At 43.2% G+C, this 20,370-nt stretch overlaps 1 pseudogene across 1 annotated transcript in view; it reads left to right on the top strand.

Moving 5' to 3' along the window:
* The window catches only part of LOC699786 (NBPF family member NBPF6-like), a 67,903-nt pseudogene extending 48,180 nt beyond the window's left edge, over window positions 1-19,723 (top strand). The window contains exons 3-15 of the transcript XR_013414480.1: window positions 826-908; window positions 2,500-3,077; window positions 3,180-3,392; window positions 4,955-5,057; window positions 6,706-6,920; window positions 7,950-8,022; window positions 8,894-9,108; window positions 10,149-10,200; window positions 11,275-11,438; window positions 12,488-12,548; window positions 13,310-13,479; window positions 17,282-17,518; window positions 19,521-19,723. The product of XR_013414480.1 is annotated as an NBPF family member NBPF6-like (transcript). The remainder of the gene's footprint in view (window positions 1-825; window positions 909-2,499; window positions 3,078-3,179; window positions 3,393-4,954; window positions 5,058-6,705; window positions 6,921-7,949; window positions 8,023-8,893; window positions 9,109-10,148; window positions 10,201-11,274; window positions 11,439-12,487; window positions 12,549-13,309; window positions 13,480-17,281; window positions 17,519-19,520) is intronic.
* Window positions 19,724-20,370: the final 647 nt, after the last annotated feature.

Genomic DNA, 20,370 nt, shown 5'->3' with positions numbered 1-20,370 from the left:
TACATCTCACTTTCACAGTCAGTGGCCAGAATATCATGCTGACAGCCTGTTGTGAGGAAATACATTAGATTAAAAAAAGGCTTGTTTTTGTTTTTGTTTTTGCAGAAATAAGGTATAGGTTAGAGAAACACCTACTCAGAAAGAACGGACACAGTTGAATTGGAAAATGTGCAAAAGGGTGTGGGGGAGAGGGGACTCTACCTGAGATCTGGCTCCAGTACTTACAGTGAGGAGAACCTGGCCAAGTTACAGACTCTATACCTTGGTTACTTCATCAGCAAAACAGGGCAAAGTAAAGCTTTCCTCACAAGTCGCTTGTGAAGATCACAAGTGATAATATGTAAGAAAAATCATCTCACAAACTGTAAGATTGATGATATCAATGGGTCCTCAAACTGACTGCACATCTGAGTAACGTTGACAAATGCATTCCAGGCACCAGGTAAGGCACTTGAATCAGAATCACGGCAACGGAGTTGATGGAACTGTATTCGCACTAACTTTCCCAGGTGTTGTTTCTTACTCTGATCAGCTTGGGGGTAGGAACCACTAAGCTGCATCACATCATCCCAAAGCCACGATACAAAAGTAGGCCAGAGCAGAACAACAGGATGTGTTCGTTGCAGCCTCTAAAGCCCAGAGAAACTGGGGGACTCTAGGACACCTGGATCCTTGGGCCCCATTTTAGCTTTATCTGGAGTACAGCAGAGATACAAGCCCTTGGAGACATGTGCTTAAGGCACTGATCGTCCACATTGGAACAGTGAAAGTCCTAGTTTCAAATTCAAACTTTGAATAGAATTTTTTTTTACCTTTTCTGCACAGTGATGAGACCAGTCTTCTCCAAGCCTCTCACCTTACAAGAAAAGGAATCGTTTGGCTAAGAATTCAGACTTCAGTAGAGATATGTAAGTAAGGAGGACTTATAAATAATCTAGCTGCCTAAGAAGAAACTAGAAAGTTAGCAAGTACATTCATGTTTTGGACAGTTGTGCTCGCCAGATCAGAGGCATTCAGACATGAAGAAAAGACCCCTTAGTAAAAGAGAAATAATTCCTTCCTATACTAGGACATTATCGCCAACTTCAGGGAAGTGGGGTCATAGCTGCCTGCTCTAAAGCATGGGTCGCTTTTGCATTTAGGATGTGTTTGACATCCTGACACCTGCGCCCATTTTGGGGGAGGCCAGGGAAGAGCCAGAATTTTTGGTGGTGTTGGACAGTGCATGGAGATTGTTCAGCAGGAGGAGGGTAAGTGCCAGGAGAAAGACCAGGACATGCTGAGAGACAATGAGCAGCACGAATAGGGACAAGTACACGATGAAAACAAAAGTTAATGCTTCATCTTCAAAAACTCAAACCAATTATTTGTCCTTACAAGTAATAAAAAGTATTTTTTTTTATTTACAGGAGAATTTAGTTGCAATATAGAAATCAGAAAAATTTTAAGGCCAGGCATGGCGGTTCATGCCTGTAAGCCCAGCATTTTGGAAGGCTGAGGCAGGTGGATCACCTGAGGTTGGGAGTTCGAGACCAAGCTGGCCAAAGTGGAGAAACCCCTCTCTACCAAAAATACAAAATTAGTTGGGCATGGTGGCACATGCCTGTAATCCCACCTACTCTGGAGGCTGAGGCAGGAGAATTGCTTGAACTCGGGAGGCAGAGGTTGCAGTGAGCTAAGATTGCGCCATTGTACTCCAGCCTGGGCAACAAGAGCGAAACTCCGTCTCAAGAAAAACAAAAACAAAAAAAACAAACAAAAAAAAGAAATCAGAAAAATTGTAAGTTCAGGTGAAAACCCTAAACCATAGCTTCAATTTAATCTTTCTAAATAGAACAAAGAATAAAAACTCCATAAAACATACATTGTGCTATAAAACCCACAATGGATTACGACCTGCACCTTCCTCTAGGGGATTACACATGTACCCTGAAGATCATCAACCACCGCTCACCACATTCTTTTAGTGGAAGACAATCGCAGATCAATGGTGTTAGGCCAACTCAAAAAACAAAACAAAACAAAAAAACACCTAACAAGCAATATTCCATAAAAACCACTCATGGACCCTGATCTGTTTAATATACAGGGGAACTGAATGAAAACAACAAAATAGCCTCAGCTTTATAAGACTTCCCAAGATAGGTGGTCTCTGCATGTTTTCAGGAGGTATGCATAAATGATTTTGATCACTTGATATCTTGAAAAGAGCAATTGTGAATCTAGAATGACATCCATAACTGAGAAGTATGAAATGGAGTATTTAGAGACATTAAAATACAAATCAGCCTATAGACAGTGGAAGAGCTTCAGCAGTAGGGATGTCAAACTGGTCATAAGTGTAGTGAAAAGCCAACGTGCTGCCCCAGTAAGGGAAAAGAAATCAACATAACAATGGGATGCCGCAAGAAGAATATTGAGACAATACAGAAAACATTTTGAAAATGAATCATTCACTCACCTAGTATTATATTCTGCTTTTGGTCTTACACTTTTTAGAGGATACAGAGAAAACTGCAGAAGACCCAGAAAAGCACATCATGGCAGCCTAAAAGTTCCACATCTTTCACTTGCAGAAAAGCCTTCAGATCTGTTTTTACTTAAAGAGAAGGTGGGTGACTTCAGCATAACCATTGAGAATAAAACCTGTTGAGAAATTACTTCTGCCTTGATGATTTTATCCACGTAAGGGATGAACAATGAGAAATATGCTTAGATTTATTGGGAAAGAGATAGGTCTGTTGTATTGTCACAAGGGTACACAAATACTCAGAATGACAGCTGAGGGAGGTGTCCCCATCAGTGGTGACCCTCAGCGGAGATCAGGAGGCCTTGTGTTTCAGCATGGCCTAGGCAGGTGGAAGGCAGGGGCTCCAAGATTCCGTGACATCGCCACCTTCTAATTCTCTTATAGTGATGGCAGACCATTACCTGACCCACTGGACACTACTTCCCTCACTCCCTTCAGAGTCTGAGCTACAGGCAGTGCCTTCTGCTCCAAGCTCTGGCACCTTAAACTTTGTTTTTGGCAGTTAAAGACTTTCAGGTGTTGGGTGTTGATCAAGTTTTTCTGAACAGTAAGGTAAGAATTCCAGTTATTGTCATCCCTCAGTCCTGATTAAACCTGTTTGATTTCACTAGTTTTTAACCCATCTTGTGTTTGAGTTTCTTCTCCCCAGTCACTGGCTCTACCTCTTCTGCCACAAACGTCAGCGTAGCAGAATCTGTCAGCCCTTTGTCCAGTAAGAGAGCAGAAATGAACATCCTAGAAATCAACCAGGAATTGCGCTCACAGCTGAAAATGAGCGAACAGCAGTTCCGAGACCTCAAAGAGAAATTTCTTGTCTCTGAAGCTCCTGCCTACTGTCTGACCAACCAGTTACAGAAATACAGTAAGTTCTACAGGCTCATTATCACCAAAGTGATAAGTGATCACTGTCTTCTCTCTGAGAAACTAAACACTCTTTAGACCTGATTCCTCTCTTTTCTTCATCAAAATAAACTTCATCCTTCCCATGCTCCCAGAAGAGTAGAAATAGATATTTTAATCTCATTTTGCTGAGGACTGAAAAACTGGGCACGAAGTGTTTAGCAACTTTTCCACATTTGCAGTGAAGTGTAGGGTGGGGTTAGAGTTAAAGTCCCAATTATTGATGCCTGATGCAGACACAAAACTTCCAGTTTCTCTCAGTAACAGCCTAAACCATTTTTACTAGGACCCTCTCTGTGCCATTTAAAATCCTGCAGGCAAATAACGTTTAGTCTGTTGGTGTAAATGTCTGAAACTAATGAACTTTTCTTCAATTTAAGCGTCTATTGAGGCCCAATAGGCAAAGCCCTGTGCGGTCCACACTGGGGGAAAGATGGTGATAGTTCACAGTCCCTGCTTTCCAGGACCTTAATGAGGAGTCTGCTCTTAGTAGAACCTGTGGTATCCACAAGTGACAGCATCAGGAGCAGGGACGACCCTGCTGAGAGGGAAGTCCTGCTTCCCAGAGCAGAGGCTCTTATTCCTAAAGAGGAAGAAAGAGAGCGCTCAAGACTCTGCTGAGGTAGCAGTGCAGTGTGGAGAGGAGGGACCCTGGGCTAGTCTCCTGGGCTCCAGTCCAAGTTGTTTATCTTCTTTGTCTCAGTCTCCTGTTCTATTAATAGAGTCCTATAATAATTCCTACCTCTGTAAATTGCTGCAGTGAATTACAGGAACTCGTTCTTGTAAATCTCCTGGAACAGTCCTTGGCACAGAGTAAAAACTATTTATTAGTTATTTGTTCTACTATTTCTAATTTAACACAAACTTTATTAGCATTTGGGCATTTTTTTTCAGGGCCTTATGGTCTTATGCCTCATATTTTACTAAATTGTGTCCAGATATGATTTAAAAAATCTTGGTGATATTTGTGCTTGAAATTCCCAATACAAGGGAACCATCAGTCCCATAGTTCTAGAAGCCTTCCCGAGGGTACAGTAGATCACTGCTTTATGTTCCAGCTCAGTGTTTTACAGGAGAGGCTGCAAGGCTTGGCAAAGTGGCCCAGGATTCAGAGTCAGATCTTAGTGGATGTGAACTCTGACTTTGCCTCATTCCAGTTGAGTCATGTTTTCTAGTTATTTCATGTGCCTTTGAGTTCCTCTTTTCTCATCTGTAAATTAAGGCGTATCAGCTGCCTTGTATTTGGAAGGTTGGTAAAGTTGTGGCGCTTCTGTTGAGGCCCAAAAGGCAAAGTTCTTGCTGGCTGCACTAGGAGAAGCGATGGTAGCACAGAGCATCTGCTTTAAAGAAACCTAAAGAGGAGGCTACTCCTGCCAGACACTGTGGTACCTGTAAGTGACAGCATCAAGTGCTGCCGAGAGCCTGGTACCGGGGATCCTTGTGTCCTTGGGGTGGATCCTGACTCCTCCCCTGTAGGCAGCGACATGTCCAACCTCCCACCGAGACAGGTGTGTCTTTTCTCAGAGTGTGAGGAGCATAAAGGCATCACAGAATCTGTGCTGGGGGAGAAGATGCAGTTCAAGGAGGAGAAGCTGGCAGAGAAGTCGACACAAGCTGAGGAGCTCAGGTGAGGGAGGCTCTGTGTGGTGGGGCAGGCAGGTGGAAGGTGTGTGAGTCTCTGACGGGGGCAGCTCAGCTGGACAAATAAGAGCTAATCCGGGCCAGGAGAAGGGCAGCGATTTACATAGCAGGCACATATTGTGCAAATATTTATAAAACAATTACAGAACAACAATGCTAGTAAATTATGGGCTACAATTGTTACTCAGAACAAGTAACTATTGAGGCAAAATTTGTAAAACACAAAATTAACCAAAGGAAAGTGAACAACTCAGCATTTAGTATACTCAAAATATTGTGCAATCACCACTACATTTTCTCTTTTTAAACGTTTTATTTTAATGTTTGTGGGTACATAGTAGGTGTACATATTTATGGAGTGCCTGAGATATTTTGGTACAGGCATGCAATGGATAATAATGACATCACATAAAATGGGGTGTCTATCCCCTCAATAATTTGTTGTTTATGTTACAAACAATCGATTATACTCTTTTAGTTATTTTTAAATGTACAATTACATTATTAGCTATAATCACACTGTTGTGCTATCAAATGCTAGGTCTTAGTCATTCTATTTTTTTGTACACATTAACCACCCCCATAACCTCAGCTTCCATTATGCTTCCCCGCCTCTGGTGACTATCCTTCTACTCTTTATCACCATGAGTTCAATTGTTTCGATTCTTAGATCCCACAAATAAGTGACACCATGTGATGTTTGTCTTTCTTTGCCTGGCTAATTTCACTTTGCATAATGACCTCCAGTTCCATCCATGTTGCCACAAATGACAGGATCTCATTCTTTTTTATGGCTGCATAGCACTCACTGTAAATAAGTATCACGTTTTCTTTATCCTTAGAATCATCTTCTGACTTACTGCCTTCTCATTCTTTCATTCATTTGAATGTTATTATGTTGACCCTGTCATTCTTCATTCTTTCATCTCTCTGAATAACCTCAGCTATACTTGGCCACATTTCTATGTGTGGCTTTGTGTCTAGTCACTGCATATTGTGCTATGTGTATTTTTATATGGAAATGTTCATGACCAAAATGAGGAACGAAAGGGACAACTTTCTGAAACAAATTTTGCAAGACATCTAGTTTTCTTTACATGGCAAAAAGTTGAATGGAATGTTGAGGAATCTTATAGGAGCACTCTAATACAGAGGAGGGGTTTTAGTAAAAAATTGTATTTCGGCTGGGCATGGTGGCTCACCCCTGTAATGCCAGCACTTTGGTAGACTGAGGAGGGTGGATCACTTGAGGTCAGGATTTTGAGACCAGCCTGGCCAGCATGTCGAAACCCTGTCTCTAATAAAAACACAAAAATTAGCCGGGCATGGTGACATGTGCCTGTAGTCCTAGTTACATGGGAGGCTGAGGCAGGAGGATATCTTGAACCTGGGAAGTCGATGTTGCAGTGAACTGAGATTGCATCACTGCACTCCAGCCTGGGGGACAGAGTGAGACTCCATCTCAAAAAAATAATTTTTTTTTTCTATTTGTCAGAGCCATTTCCCCAAAACTGTTCTAAAATTCTGCCTGGAGGGCTTCTTGAGGATATTCTCACAGAAATCTCTGTTGCAGTTCTTTGAACTGATCACTGATCCCTCTCCACTGTTATATTTTCTCTACTATCCCACCTTAGGCGATACAAAGCCTTAGTTCACTCTCAGGCACTAGAGCTGACCCAGTTGAGGAAGAAGTTACGGGAAGGGAGAGAGGCCTCCCTCTTACTCAGTCAGCATCTCAAGGCCCTTCTCACTGATGATGACCCTGACAACCACCAGGGGCAGGACCTCCGAGAGCAGCTGGCTGAGGGGCGCAGGCTGGCAGAGTGCCTTGTCCGCAAGCTCAGCCCAGGTAAGGTAGTCACGGGCCCTGATAATGCAAAGTCCTAGGCTTATGAGAAGACTCCAGACCTCCACACCTGCACAATGACAATTTTATTAGTCGTCTTTCTTTCCACTAAGCATTAGTGCCATGACATGACCAGGACTTCCTGTGTAGGAAAAGAGATGAGAAAGCCAGGGGTTGGAGGTCACAGTACGGCAAAAGCCTCCTTCCTCCTTGACGGAACAGGCCTTTGGAGCAAGAAGCAGCATCCATCCAGTTTTAAAGGACAGGAAGGAGGATGTGACAGGAGGCAGCTTGTTAGAGTGGAGAGAGCCCTGGACTAAGAATGGATGTTCCCAGGCTCTATGCTCAGCAATGTCTTAGTAACTGTGGGCCAGCAATTTATCCTTCCTGGATGTCTAACTGGAAATGGAGACGAATTATCTCCTGTGTGGTAGATACAGCATTCAAATGTGGGAACACACATAAGTGTGTTTCAAAATAAGACAAAGACCCTCACTGTGTGATATTAGATAAGGTAGTTGATGTGGTAGCATGTGGTGTTAGGAAAGTTGTTAAGACTAGAACACTCTTCATGGAGAGAATTTCCCAGGACAATACAGCAGAAGCTACTTGGAGGGCCTGTGAAGTCCCCTGATGTATCGAGTGGTGCAGGACAGGTTGTTTATCCTCTCCTAAGAGAAAGAAATAGGTTTTAGTGAGAGCTGTGAGGGGATGTGGAGTCTGTGCCTGGGAATCAGATCTGTGGCCAGAAGGGGAAGACAGCTGCTGAAGTCCAGAGAGAAGATGGACAAGGCTCCAGTGATATGAGGCGAAAAAGGTCTTTTAAATTTTTTCCCATGTCATGCTGGTTCTCCAGATCAGAACCACATTGCCAGGGCAAAAAACGTGAGAGCTAAAGATGAAACATGAGGGCTTTCAGTGCAACACTGACTTGTACATAGATGTTCATGTCTCTGTGCTCACATAGCTCACTGTGTTTGCAATGGGTGAAGTGGGAAATATCTGAATGGACATTACTGCATTTGTTTGCAGAAAATGATGAAGTTGGGAATGAAGATGCTAAAGATGAGAAAGTTGAAAAAGTCCAAGGACCACTTGCCTCCAGGTAACAATGAATAATCAGGAGCTGGTAATGGGTAGGTAAAATATGGAAAAGGCCTCAGAAAGAAGACAAGAGAGGTACAGGTTGTCATGGATTCTAGATGCAAGGAAAAAAATTGCAGATTGTATTGATTTAGTGCACTCATTCAACAGTGAAATAGCCCTGTTGACATGGTTGTCTATTTTCTTTGTGGTACTTGGAAGCATGACCTGAGGAGAACTTATCAGCCTTGGGGATTTCCTGCACATACAGAAGAGACCCGTTCTCTTCTGTTATGAAAATCAGGAGGAATTTCATATCTGCTTCCTACACAGTTATCATTAGTTCTTATTAGTTAGGATACACAGCAAAGAGTTAACAAGGAGAGGAATTAGGAAGTAACTAGCAAAGTAAAACACCAAGAAAAGTACCTAGACCAAAAGTACTTGCTTTTCAAATCACAATATTGGAAGAAGAAGGCCTAGAAGTCACACCATCTCTGGAGTCTACAATGGCTCAGCGTGTATTTTCTTGGCCACAGTATGTTACATTCAACCCAACTGAGCCACATGATGTAGCAGCTGTTGGGGTTCTCCATGTGCTGTGTGTTACATCTGCACCATATAGAGATAGCTGAGTCTCTTCCCTCCTTGGATCCTACCTGCCCAGTGCAATGAGCTCCAGCTGCTCTCTTCTTCTCAGGCCCCCATGGCAGCCACACTCTGTTGCAGAGAGAGGAGGATTGCCTTTTCTCTCTTAAAGGGAACCACTCCTTTGGGTTTTGGAACCACTCACTTATGCCTCCTGACAAAACAGCTCGCACTCCCTGGGGTCTAAGCACTCTTGGTTTGATCTTCTGTCACCTCTGTTATCTCTGTACCACCTGGCTCATCAGGCAGGTACAGGAGACTGAAGAAAAGGGAGTCCCTCAGAACTCACTGGAGGAATATCCTGCCACTTGTTCAATTTGTCATGACCCTTCTGACTCCCACTGGCCTCAGAGGAGTGCCAGAATCACATCCGAGGAAGAGAAAGTCAGCTTTGCTCTGGTTGTATGCAGTGAATCTTCACATTACGAAGGAGAGGAGGAAGTGCTAAACATTCTCCCAGGTAGCTTCTATATTCTTCGTCCTTTGTACCTCTGCCTAGGCTGAGAAAGTTCAACTCTGAGGACAGGGCCTATAGATACATATTGGTTTGAATCAGGAAGTAGGATTAAGTATTAAACATAAATATCAGGTGGGTCAGGGGGCTCCCCTCTCCTCCTCAGCCCATGTCATGCCTTAGTCTCTCTGGCCCCAGTGTCAGGTTATTGCACCTCAGGTAGGTGTGATAAACTCATACCCACCTGTGTACAGGAGGTATAGAGGAGGCATCTGTCAGGTATCTGTCAGATTTCTCCTATCTTGGATCCAATGTCTTTTTTCTCCTGTAGTGATGTAATTTGTGTCCCCGAACAATGTCCTTGGAGTATCTATGCCTGTCAAAGGTCATTGGCCGCCTTGCCTATAGATTTGGAGATGTCGTTACCTTAGTTTTATTGCTCTCAGCTGCAGTCTCTATTCTCCTTTAAGTTGGCTTATCTTAGCTTAGCAGCCACCTCAAAACCCGGACATAAACACTTCTATCTTTATCTTGCTTACAAGTTTCCATAAAGCAAGGCTGAGGCCTGAGTTCTCCACCCTACTAATGGCCAATTTTTCTGTGTAACACCGTATAATCTTTTATTATGAGAGGGTTTTTAGAATTTATCCTTCAGTTCAGACTTGTGTATAAATTCCTCTAAACATTCAACAACCATGACATCTACTGAGACAAGTCAATATTGCAGCGACACTTCTAGAAAGTAGTTAATCAAATTCCTGAAGATCTTGGGGAAAAAGTTTTTTTTTAACTGCCTAACAGACACAGGCCAGAGGATATGCAATTATGATGTACCAGAAGAGGAAGATTCTGCCCCATGGGCCTGGACAGCAGGTTCATCTACTTCTTCCAAGACTTAATCTAGGGCATCCTAGAGCTTTTCTGTAAGAATACCATATTCTTATGCTGAGAATGTTAATACCCTTGTGTTATGATTGGACACTAATTTGGTCATGTGTGGAGTATGATTTGCTTAATGTGATCCTCTCTTCTGAATTTATTTGCAGAAAATCAAAATGATAATGAGGAAGAGGAAGGGAAACAGTCAGTGTCCCCCAGGTAACTCTGATTTGTGAGCTGGTTGTTCAATAGTGGCATCTGGAGGATGACATCAGGGAAACATAGGAGTTTATGAATAGGACTATTTTATACATTCAGTTGACTACAAATTATTCTTTTGAACAATGTTTTCTTTTTTCTTGTGGTACTCATATACATTTCAATCTCTCTCTTTTTCTTTCTTTCTTTCTTTTTCTTCCTCTTCTCTTTTTTCTTTCTTTCTTTCTTTTTTCTTTCTATCTCTCTCTCTCTCTCTCCCGTCTTCCTGCTTTCCTTTCCTCTTTCTTCCTTTCCTTTCATTTCCATTCCATTCCTTTCTTTTCCTTTCCTTTCCATTTCTCTCCTCTCCTCTCCTCTCCCTTCCCTTCCCTTCCTTTCCCTTTTCCTTTCCATTTCCATTTCCTTTTCCTTTTCCTTTCCTTTCCTTTCCTTTCCTTTCCTTTCCTTTCCTTTCTCTCTCTTTCCTTCTTTCCTTCTTTCTCTTTCTTTCTTTTTTTCTGACAGGGTTTCACTCAGTCATCCAGGTGGAGTACACTGGTACTATCAAGACTCACTGCAGCTTTGACCTTCCTGGCTCAAGTGATACTCCTGCCTTAGCCTGCTTTCAATTGCTTAATCCCTCTCAAGCATAGTATCCTGCAATCAGTTGACCCAAATGAACTCACCAAACTCATGGATTTTTTGATATCACCTGTCCTCTTCCATGTGGTTAAATCCAGGCTGAGATACACCCTGTTAGGTGTCAACTTGTTGGCAAGTATCTGATCACAAGAGAAGAAAATTGAATAAAACCCCAACTCCATATTATGTCAAAATATGTTGCTTCTTCTTTCTCATGAGCTTCTAATCTGGGCAATTCACTGAACAGGAGCCATCTCTATCTCTCTTTCTCTTTCTCTCACCATCCCACGGCAGCCACACTCTGTCCCACCATGAAGAGAATAATTTGTACCTTTTATTGGGTCAGCCCCTTTGCTTTCTGCAACTGTTGCCTTATGTCTTCTGTCAAATCCATCTAGGAGTCTGTAGTCCCCGGCCCCCTTGGTTTAACCTTAGACCTTCCTACCCCATCAGTCTCAGCAAGGAGGTGCCACAGGTGGCAGAGCATGAAGTCCTCCAAGAGCCACGGGATGAATGTTGTTTGACTCCATTGATTCCCACTGACCCGTCTGGCTCCCATCTGTCTTACAGAAGCACCTTGTACTCATTTGAGAAACAGCAAGTCTGCTTGGCTCTTGATGGGGGAGGAGTGCTCCACTGTGAATGTGATAAACATCCAAGTGATGTCTCAGGTAGACTTCATAGTCCTTGCACCCTGAGCCCCAGAGTGGGCTTAGAGATGTCATCAATGTGCCCAGGAATCATGGGCATGAGTTGTTTTGAATCAGATTCTAGAGTTTAATTTGAAACACCAACATGGGTTGGGTCAATGAGCTCTGCTCTCTTCCTTGTCTCAGACCATGCCTGTGTCATCCTGGGCCCACTATCAAGATATTGGACCCAAGACAGATGTGACAAATTCACACCGACCTGTGCAGCATATTTCCAAGAGGTGTCTGTGAGATGTCTTAATTTGAATACAATTTGTCTTTCCAGCTATTATTGTGTTCCTTATAAATTTCTTTTCCCAACCATGTCCCTTGAGGTTCTATGACTGCCCAAGGTCAGTGGCATCTTTATCTACCTTTCTGTGGAAAATGATACCAAGGTTTCATTGAACCCAGGCCCATTCTCTATGTCTTTGATGTTGGCTTGTTGTAGCTAAGCAGGCCATTGACTTGCTGGTATGTTTCTGGAAGCAAGACTGACCACTGTCACTCCTAGATGCCCAAATAGCCATTGTTACTGTGTAGCACAGAGATTCATTTTGATTCAAGAGTATGTAGATTCCCTCCATCCTTCTAATTTCAGCATCTAAAATGCTGTAAACCGTGAACAACCTTGGTATTCGATGAGGGAAGGCTACATATTGCAGTTTCCTTTCTAGAAAACATCTGGGCGTATTTGCTTTGAATTGGTATGAAAAATATTGCTTACCTGTTTGCACAGTCTCAGGACAGATCGTATTGAGATAATGATCTACAAGAATAGGGAGATTTCACCCCTAGGCTCAGGGAAATCCAAGGCATTTCTATCATGACAGGACCTCAGGCCTCCCAAAATATTTCTCTCACAGTGTCCCGTTCTCACACTGAGGAGACTGATGGCTCTGTGTTAGGATTGGATGGTGGACTGTTCATGGGTGTAGGAGAATCTGCTTAATTTGTCTCTCCCTGTCTGAAATTATTGACAGAACTTGAACATGACCAAGAGGATGTGAAGGACCAAGACCCATCAGGCCCTAGATAACTCCAAGGAACTACAGACAGTTAATTCAGTGGACATCTGGAGACTCTGGATGCAGGAAAAATCAGAATGTGCTGAATATTTGTTCCATCTATTCAGCCAATCATGAAATATTTTTTGTTATTAGAATTGCCTGTTTTCATTGTATAGCTGTATTTGTATTTCCCCTTCTTTATTAATTCATCTCAATTGTACTAATCTCTCTTCAGTTGACTCAGTTGAACTGATCTATCAGAGATATTTTCTGCAGTCCCCTTTTCTATCATTTTTGTTTAATGCACATCTGATGTCTGTGCTTTGGCATTACCACGTGTGCAAGTATTTCACAGCATGAAAATGAATGAAAAAATTCGTATCTTGCTACAATATTGAGAAAAAGAGATGTTGGGGATACAATATCTCTAAGAGTCTAGGAAAACTCAAGAGCCCATGTTCATTTGGCCACTGCATGCTGCTATGAATACAATTTATGCAAAAATGCTGAATGCACCATGATGTCCCTCCATGTGCATTGTGTGTCATGGCTGTTTTGTACAGGGATCATTCCATCTCCTTCGTCCTCAGCTCATTGTCTACCCAGTGCACCGAGCCTCTGCTGCTCTCTTTCTTCTGCCCCAGATGGGGAAGGATTGTTCTATCTCTCTGAGGGGCCTGCCCTTTCCTTCCTCTGGCCCCTCCTGTAGGCCTCCCTTTAGAGCCAGCTGGGCACTGTGGTTTTGCTTCCCTCTGGTGTTTATCTTCAGTCTTCTTCACTCACCAGGCCCAGCAGGCAGCTGCTGGAGGTAAAAGAGCTCAGTGTCACAGAGGACTCACTGGATGAAAGTTACTTGACTCCTTCGATTGAATATGACCTATGTGACTGCCACCAGACTTACAATAGCACCTTGTGCTCATTGGAGGAACAGCTCACCTGCTGTGCTCTGGATTCAGCCTGTGAGTACTTCATCCCAAAGGTCATAAAGCTCCACTGGTCTCCCTTCCAGGCAGCCTCTCTATTTTTTTGTTTCCTGCAATTTGTGCAGGCTGAGACATGACATCCCTGTACTTAGATTGTTTTGAATCTGGCTCTTGGATACAGTTTTAAACACAGACATCCAATGCGTGGAACTTTCCTATTCTCTTGTCCTAGGTGACTCCTTTGTCACCAGGCCCTTTCTCACAAGAGTGGGATGTGGGCATCAAGACAGGCCTGAGAAGGGAAAAGGTGAGTGGCAATTGCAAACACTCGGCCATCTGTAGCTCAGCTGAAGACATTTGTATGAAAGACCTCCTTCTTTAAGATAAGACATCTCTCTTTGGTGAAAGTATGTTGCTAGTTGCATTTCCTGGACAGTGCCCTTCACTATTCTCTAGTCAACCACTTGTGCTGGCAGTTTTGCCCAATTATTTTGGAGGTCTGTTTTCATGATTCCTATGTCCCAGGCCAGATTCTCAACTTCTTCTGAGGTGGCTTCCCTCCAGCTGAAGCAAGCAAGTGTCCCATCCTGCCTGCATGGCCATGGCTTTTGTTCTTTGTGGAGCACTGGTGATTTTTTTCCACGTGTGGGTTTATAATTTCAATCATGTGTCTGGTCTCAGTGTCATAATGTCACATAAGCCATCAAAAACTAGTGTCCCTGATGAGGTGCTGGCCTAACTGATGAGCTAAATCCATCATGTGGTTGGAACCATGTGGTTCCCATCCCCATGATCTCCAGGAGATCCTTCCTCTTGACTGGCTGTCCCACGGGGTAGCAGCTTCATAGGGTGTGTGGAGAAAAAAATCCAATTTTCATTTCTTCCCACTCATTAGATTTTTTTGGCGTTCTGAGAGTTGCATGCGGATTTTTGAGCATTTTACCCATAAAATCATCTTGTGGTAGGAGCAAGTAACTCTGTGATACTCTCCGATATATCTCATTATATTCTAATGAAATTAGCAATTAAAATATTGGTCTTGGATACTATTTCGGTGGGTAAGTGTCTTTTGTGCTAGGACCATTCGGTTTCCTGTTTTCCATTTCTCCTTGAGGTTCAGAGAAGCAAAGACTTTTCTCAGGATCACAGGGATTCATGAAACAGACAAAAATATGCATTTACCTTGTCTCTGTTGTGTGCCATGCTCCTTGCCAAGTGAGCTCTGTCTACGCTTGTCTCTGGCCCATTCAGTGCTCAAGGGACACTCCCAAGTAGGTGGTAGCATCTCCGTGTTAGAGCTGAAGACTGTGTTGAGGCTCAGCAAGATCCCTCACTTGCCCCGTAGGTGATGGCCTGACTAGTATTGGTGGGACCATGGCCCAGTGTCTGCCCTATTCCACAGCCCAGTCTCCATCTACTTCTCTGCAGTGGCTTCTTTCAGGGGCTGAGCTTAGATGGGTGCTTACCCTTTTTCCTTTTGCAGCAAATCGTTTTGAAATACTTTCAAGCTTAAACAGAAAAGCTTCCAGTCTGGTACAAAGAACTCTGGTAGCCCTGGCACAGATTCCCTAAGAAAGAAAACCTTGTGCACTTTGTCTGTCCCCAGAGCCAGCGCCTCCTCCAATCCCTAAAGGGGAAGCTCCAGCTCCAGGAGGCTCTCCCTGGAAAGTCAGTCAGGAGCTGAAAGGTCCTGCTCTCCTCCACCCACTGTCCTCAGAGGTTCTGCTCTGAACTGGGCTGTCCTGGTAAAGCTGCAGGGCTCTGCCTCAGAAACACTCCAGCCAAGACGGGGCTCCCATGAGGAGGAAGGGAAATGCTCAGACACATGTCTCAGAAGTGAGATGTGTGCAATGTGGGACGGCCCTGCCAGGGCATCATGAAACATGGGCCAGAGAGGCCAAATGCTTCTTTGCAGATGATTGGGATGAATGAAGGCACTATCCAGATTGTACAAGGATGCATCCTTTGTGTGGGTTCACACACTATGCGTGAATAGTGTGTATAGGGGAAAGCCTTGACCCCAGCAGCAGTGACACAGGGGGTCAGCTCCGCTGCATCCTCTCTCTGCAGGGAAAACGTTGGTAGAATCAGTGAGAAGACAACCTAAATTATAACTTGATCTTTTATTGGCGGCTTTTCCCTACCTGCCCAACTAATAAAATATACAGTACTTCAGAAGTTTGAGAAAATTCTAAGAATATTCAAAGTATAAGTTTAATAAGATTTGGTAGTCTGAAAAAGAATGATAAAATGACATGATGAAGTTAAGTAGTGATGACTAAAAACATTCCTAGAGCTTGATTCCTGTCCAAATGCAGAGGACAAGAATGGGGAGACCTGGGTTTGAACAGTCTTTACCAACCAGATTTGCTGTTTCAAGATGTTTTCCCCATCAGCCCAATATAGACTATCATGGAATCTTAAAGATGTCCTCAGTGACTGATGGGTGATGATTAGAAAACTGTGTCCTGAGTAACTACGGAGGTCACACCAAGCTGAGAGTAGGGCTTGTGGACAAAGACCAGAGGCCTGGAGGCACCCAGTGCAGAGCTGGGGCCAGTGAGGGGCCATCCTGACTCCAGCGGAGAATTTGTATGAGGGAGTAGTAGGAAGGGATATTGGATGAGAATACGGGCCAGAAGTTAGAAGGAGAACAAAGGCAGGGTCGGGGGTGAGAGTCATGTAGTGGGCAATGGAGAGAAAGTTTTCAGAAGTGAGCGGGAATGTGATAAGAACAGGGTTGTTCTTATCACAAAAAGAAACTGTTGATTCAATTGCCAGTGTAGAGATGGCAGAATCAGAGAAGGCAGTTAGGGAGACTGTATGAAGCCAAGAATGAGTGATGAGAGTCTGATATAACTGCTCTCAGGAAGATGAAGTAGAGTAGATACGTGAAAGACATTTTACGAAAAACTTAAGGAAACCTTGGTGAGAATGAGGATGTGTAGAGGGAGGAGCTCCACAGCAATGTGGAGCAGGTCCTGAGGGCTCCGTCCCCTTCCTAGGCTGACCTTGGATTGGCGGAGTCCATTCGAAGTCTCTCATTAGGCCACCCTCTGAGAATGTGTGTTTTTCTCTCTATGGAAATAGAAATAATTTTTATCAGGGAATACAGCCCCGATCCCACTGGAAAAATGGGTAATATGAAGATTGAGCATTGTGTTACCTCCATAAAGAACCACAAATTCTGATCTGTAGCACTTCTGGCCCCTAAATTTTCATAAAGGGACTGGTTCCTGTATTACATTGCTTAAGGCTGCTAATAACCACTGTATGGCAATAGAATGTATATGTGTGGGGAGGTGGTAAAACTATTGCAGGCAACAGGAAATTCAAAATGCCCTAGGACCCTGAAAAGTTCACCTCACTTAGTATTTGGTATTTAATATTCCAACTCCCTTTTACGTCACTCCCTCCCAAAGCCTCGAGGCTCTAAATATTCCGCTGTTCTTCTTCTCCTATGTGTTTAGATAAACAACTCTTCCTCTCCTGTGTTCTGGAAGCTCTCTAAAACTATCACTCTAGGGTGCAGGGAAAAGATGAATAATAATGAATAATAGGCATGACCTTGTTAGACAATCCAGAGCCTCAGGGGTCAAGTGGGGGTTTTTCAGTAAATGGGTACTCTAGCCTGGGAACCTGTGGTCTCAGCATCCCCAGTCACAGACATGAAAGGTGACATCGCCTTTGTTTACATGATGTCTGTCTTCATGCCCTGGGTCACTGGGTGCACTGGGTCATTTTATGGAGAGGCAGGGACTTCAGAGATGGGTGTTTTGGGAATGCTTAGCAAAGGGGAAACTGAAATTGTTCCTACTAAACCCCCTTCTCCTTTCAGTTCCCACCCAGGAGGCCTGTCCCCAAGGGCCTTGGAGTGGAGACTTGAGCCACCACCTGTCAGAGGTGCAATCTTCACATGCACAGCTGGAGCCAAGCACCCTGGTGCTCAGTTGTGTGCAATTGCAGCTGGATCAATGGTTTGATTATGGCTATAGCATGGCCAGGCAGGGCCCTTCTTCCACCACCTGGACCTTCACAGCCAAAACTGATTCTGGGAACCAATGGCCCTTCCAAGGTAGGGAAGGAAACGGGAATAGGAAACTCTAATCCAGGTGCTGGCTGTCATGGTGTTGTGGGTGGAGGAGACAAGGGGGGCTCTGCATGCTCACTGAGGGTCAACTTGAAATCCACGTTGCTCTAACATAGTGAAGTGAGTAAGGACCTGGGGTTTATGAACAAATCTGCTCTCAGGTCCTGGGTAAGGACCTGGGGTTTATGAACAAATCTGCTCTCAGGTCCTGGGTTTGCCACTTACAGTTGTTCACCTTGGCCAAGTTATTTGTCTTTTTGGTATTAATATCTCGTTTCCTCAGAAATGATATCTACCTGTAATCGTTGTTCAGAGCATTAATTATGAGAATTTCCAGAGTGATGTATTCAATAAGAATTGCTCAATAAACCTATGAATAGATGTTATCTAATTCTTTTATCTTTCTGGCAAATTAACACTCAGAATGTGACTTCACGTGTGTTTTTTCATCTGAGGTAGAACGATTTTTAAGATCTCTACTTTTAAGGGACCCCTCTTCCTTTGCTTTCTCAGTAAGTCTCATTTGCCAATTTCTTCTCTCTCCTTCACCATCCCTTATTAAGCTAATTTCCCCCCCATTAGGCACTTTCAATAGCAATGTATTCGGCACATTTAATAAAATTAGAAATTCTGGTCCCACAAATCAGTCTCCTGACATACCCAGCTTCTTTTTTTTTTTTTTCTGTTTTTACACTCTCCTTGAAATAAAGGGAAACTTTCATATGTAAAGTGTACAAATCAGTTTCTTTCATGATACTCCATTTAGTTCACCATCTCCATTCATCTCCACAGCTATGTCCTCAGTTTCCTTCTCACAAGGATCCACTTCTGCTCAGATTTTCTTCACTCTGGGTCGTGTTCATCCTTACTCTCTGTCCCTCTCACTATCTCCTTCTGGAGCCTCTGTGGCTGCGTGGTGCTCCTCTGTCAGGTGATGTCCCCATCTGAGACATCAGGAAATGCATGTCCTCAGGAGCCGGTGAGGGTCATGTGAAGTGATGAGCACCAGTCTGGCTCCAAGGAGAGGTTTCATGGAAAGTGCTCATTGAGTGTCGGAGCTGCACAGTTCCTGACATGTACTATGATAACTTGTAGTATTTAATCCTCTTTTCTTTCTTCCTGTCTCTCTTTTACTTCTCCATGTATTCCAACAGCTCCAACCAGAACTAACCTTACTGCTTCAGACACTGTCTCTCTTGCTCACTTTCCCCAGAGTCCTGAACATGAACCAGGCTCCAGGCAAGAAGATAGAATGATTGCTTTTTGTTTTATTCTCCTTCACCTGGTGATTTCTTCTTGCTGTCTAACAGGTCATTTGTTTTTCAGTACACCTTCTATCTCATTCTTCTCATGTTTCTAATTGGTTTTTCCAACTTCAACAGAGCAGGATAATGATTATAATATTATGTTCCATATCTTAGGAGATATCGCCTAAGATATGGAACATGATTATGTAATTATTCAATTAGGTTAATATATATTGTTATATACACTTACATCATTTGTCATATACATTATATATATTTGGTTTGTATATTATATGGAGTGTATATATCTGAAATATATATTTATGCAAGTTTTATAAATTCACAAGGTTTAGTCTTCCATAGTTCTTTTCTTTTAAGACATGTTCCTTTAATTTTAATTTTGCTTGATTTTTATAATTCCCCCTTTAAAAAAGCACAGCCTATATCCCGTATAATTTCCTTGCCTTTGCCTTATACCCCGGGAGCTCTTTGTGTTCATTAATTTAATTTTTCTTGAATATTTTTATCAATTGGGGGCACCTTTGTCTTCCAGTAATCTTATCATTAATGTAAGAAAAATCAACAGCAATACAAATCAAAGTGTCTCTACTGGCTTCACCTTACCTCTTGGATGTTCATGTCTAGAGCTACTTTCTTTGATACTCCTCTTGGGTAGAAGAGTAAGTCACAGTAAGATCGTGGATAATAGTGGATCTTGATGGCTGTGGTTTTATTTTCAGAGCTGGGTTTGGAGCCTTCCCTTGGAATGAAGAACCCTCCCCAACTGGAGGGTGATGATCTCGAAGGTCCAGCTGACAACACGCATGGGTGTCAAGTCATTGGCCACGTCCATGCCTCAAGTGTCCTGAAACAGATTATCAAAAGAAAACTGCTGTTGAGCAAGTTCAGACTGGCATGCAGATTCCCTCGCCTTCAAGCTTAAGGTACAGAGGTAATCACGTCAATGGCTCTTTGATGCACTCATTCCTTATTTATCTGTCTATGATGACAGCTCATTCTCCCAATACATTTTTTTGGTCTTACTTCTGTGTCCCATGGGCTGCCACCCTGCCAAGCCCTCCCATCCTCATCTCCTGTTTGCTCTCTGAACTCTACTCTGTTCCTACTGTTGTTGTCCTGATAGTCCCTCTCATGGCAACAGGAGAGACTGGTTCCACTCTCCTGATCCAAAGAGCATATGTTAAGCTGCTGAACAGCAGTCCTTTGCCTGAAATCACACACTTTTTTTTTTTTTTTTGGCGTATTTGCTTTTCCTTCCCCAAACTCCATTGCTTCTTTCTGGAGGGAGCATTGCCTTAATACATCATTTACACGTAGACTTTCCTCTTGGGTCTGATTCTGAGCAACCCAACGAAATCAATCCTTAATCCTCACCTTATACATGTGAATGAGAAGTGCTAAAACTGAGCACAAAGAAGTCCAATTAGAAATTAAATTAGAACCTGGGTGACAGGTGGGCATTCTCTATTGGCCTGGAGTCATGTTTGTCTTCACCCTTTAGTCAGATATGCAGCCTAGTGCCAACGTGAATGGAGTTTTCAGGGACTCAGTGTCTGCACCTCATGGACT

The sequence above is a fragment of the Macaca mulatta genome, chromosome 2 (assembly GCF_049350105.2).
Source record: "Macaca mulatta isolate MMU2019108-1 chromosome 2, T2T-MMU8v2.0, whole genome shotgun sequence".
Classification (NCBI taxonomy): domain Eukaryota; kingdom Metazoa; phylum Chordata; class Mammalia; order Primates; family Cercopithecidae; genus Macaca; species Macaca mulatta.
The sequence above is the reverse complement of the archived record's forward strand: the minus strand, read 5'-3'. Positions and strand labels throughout refer to the sequence as shown.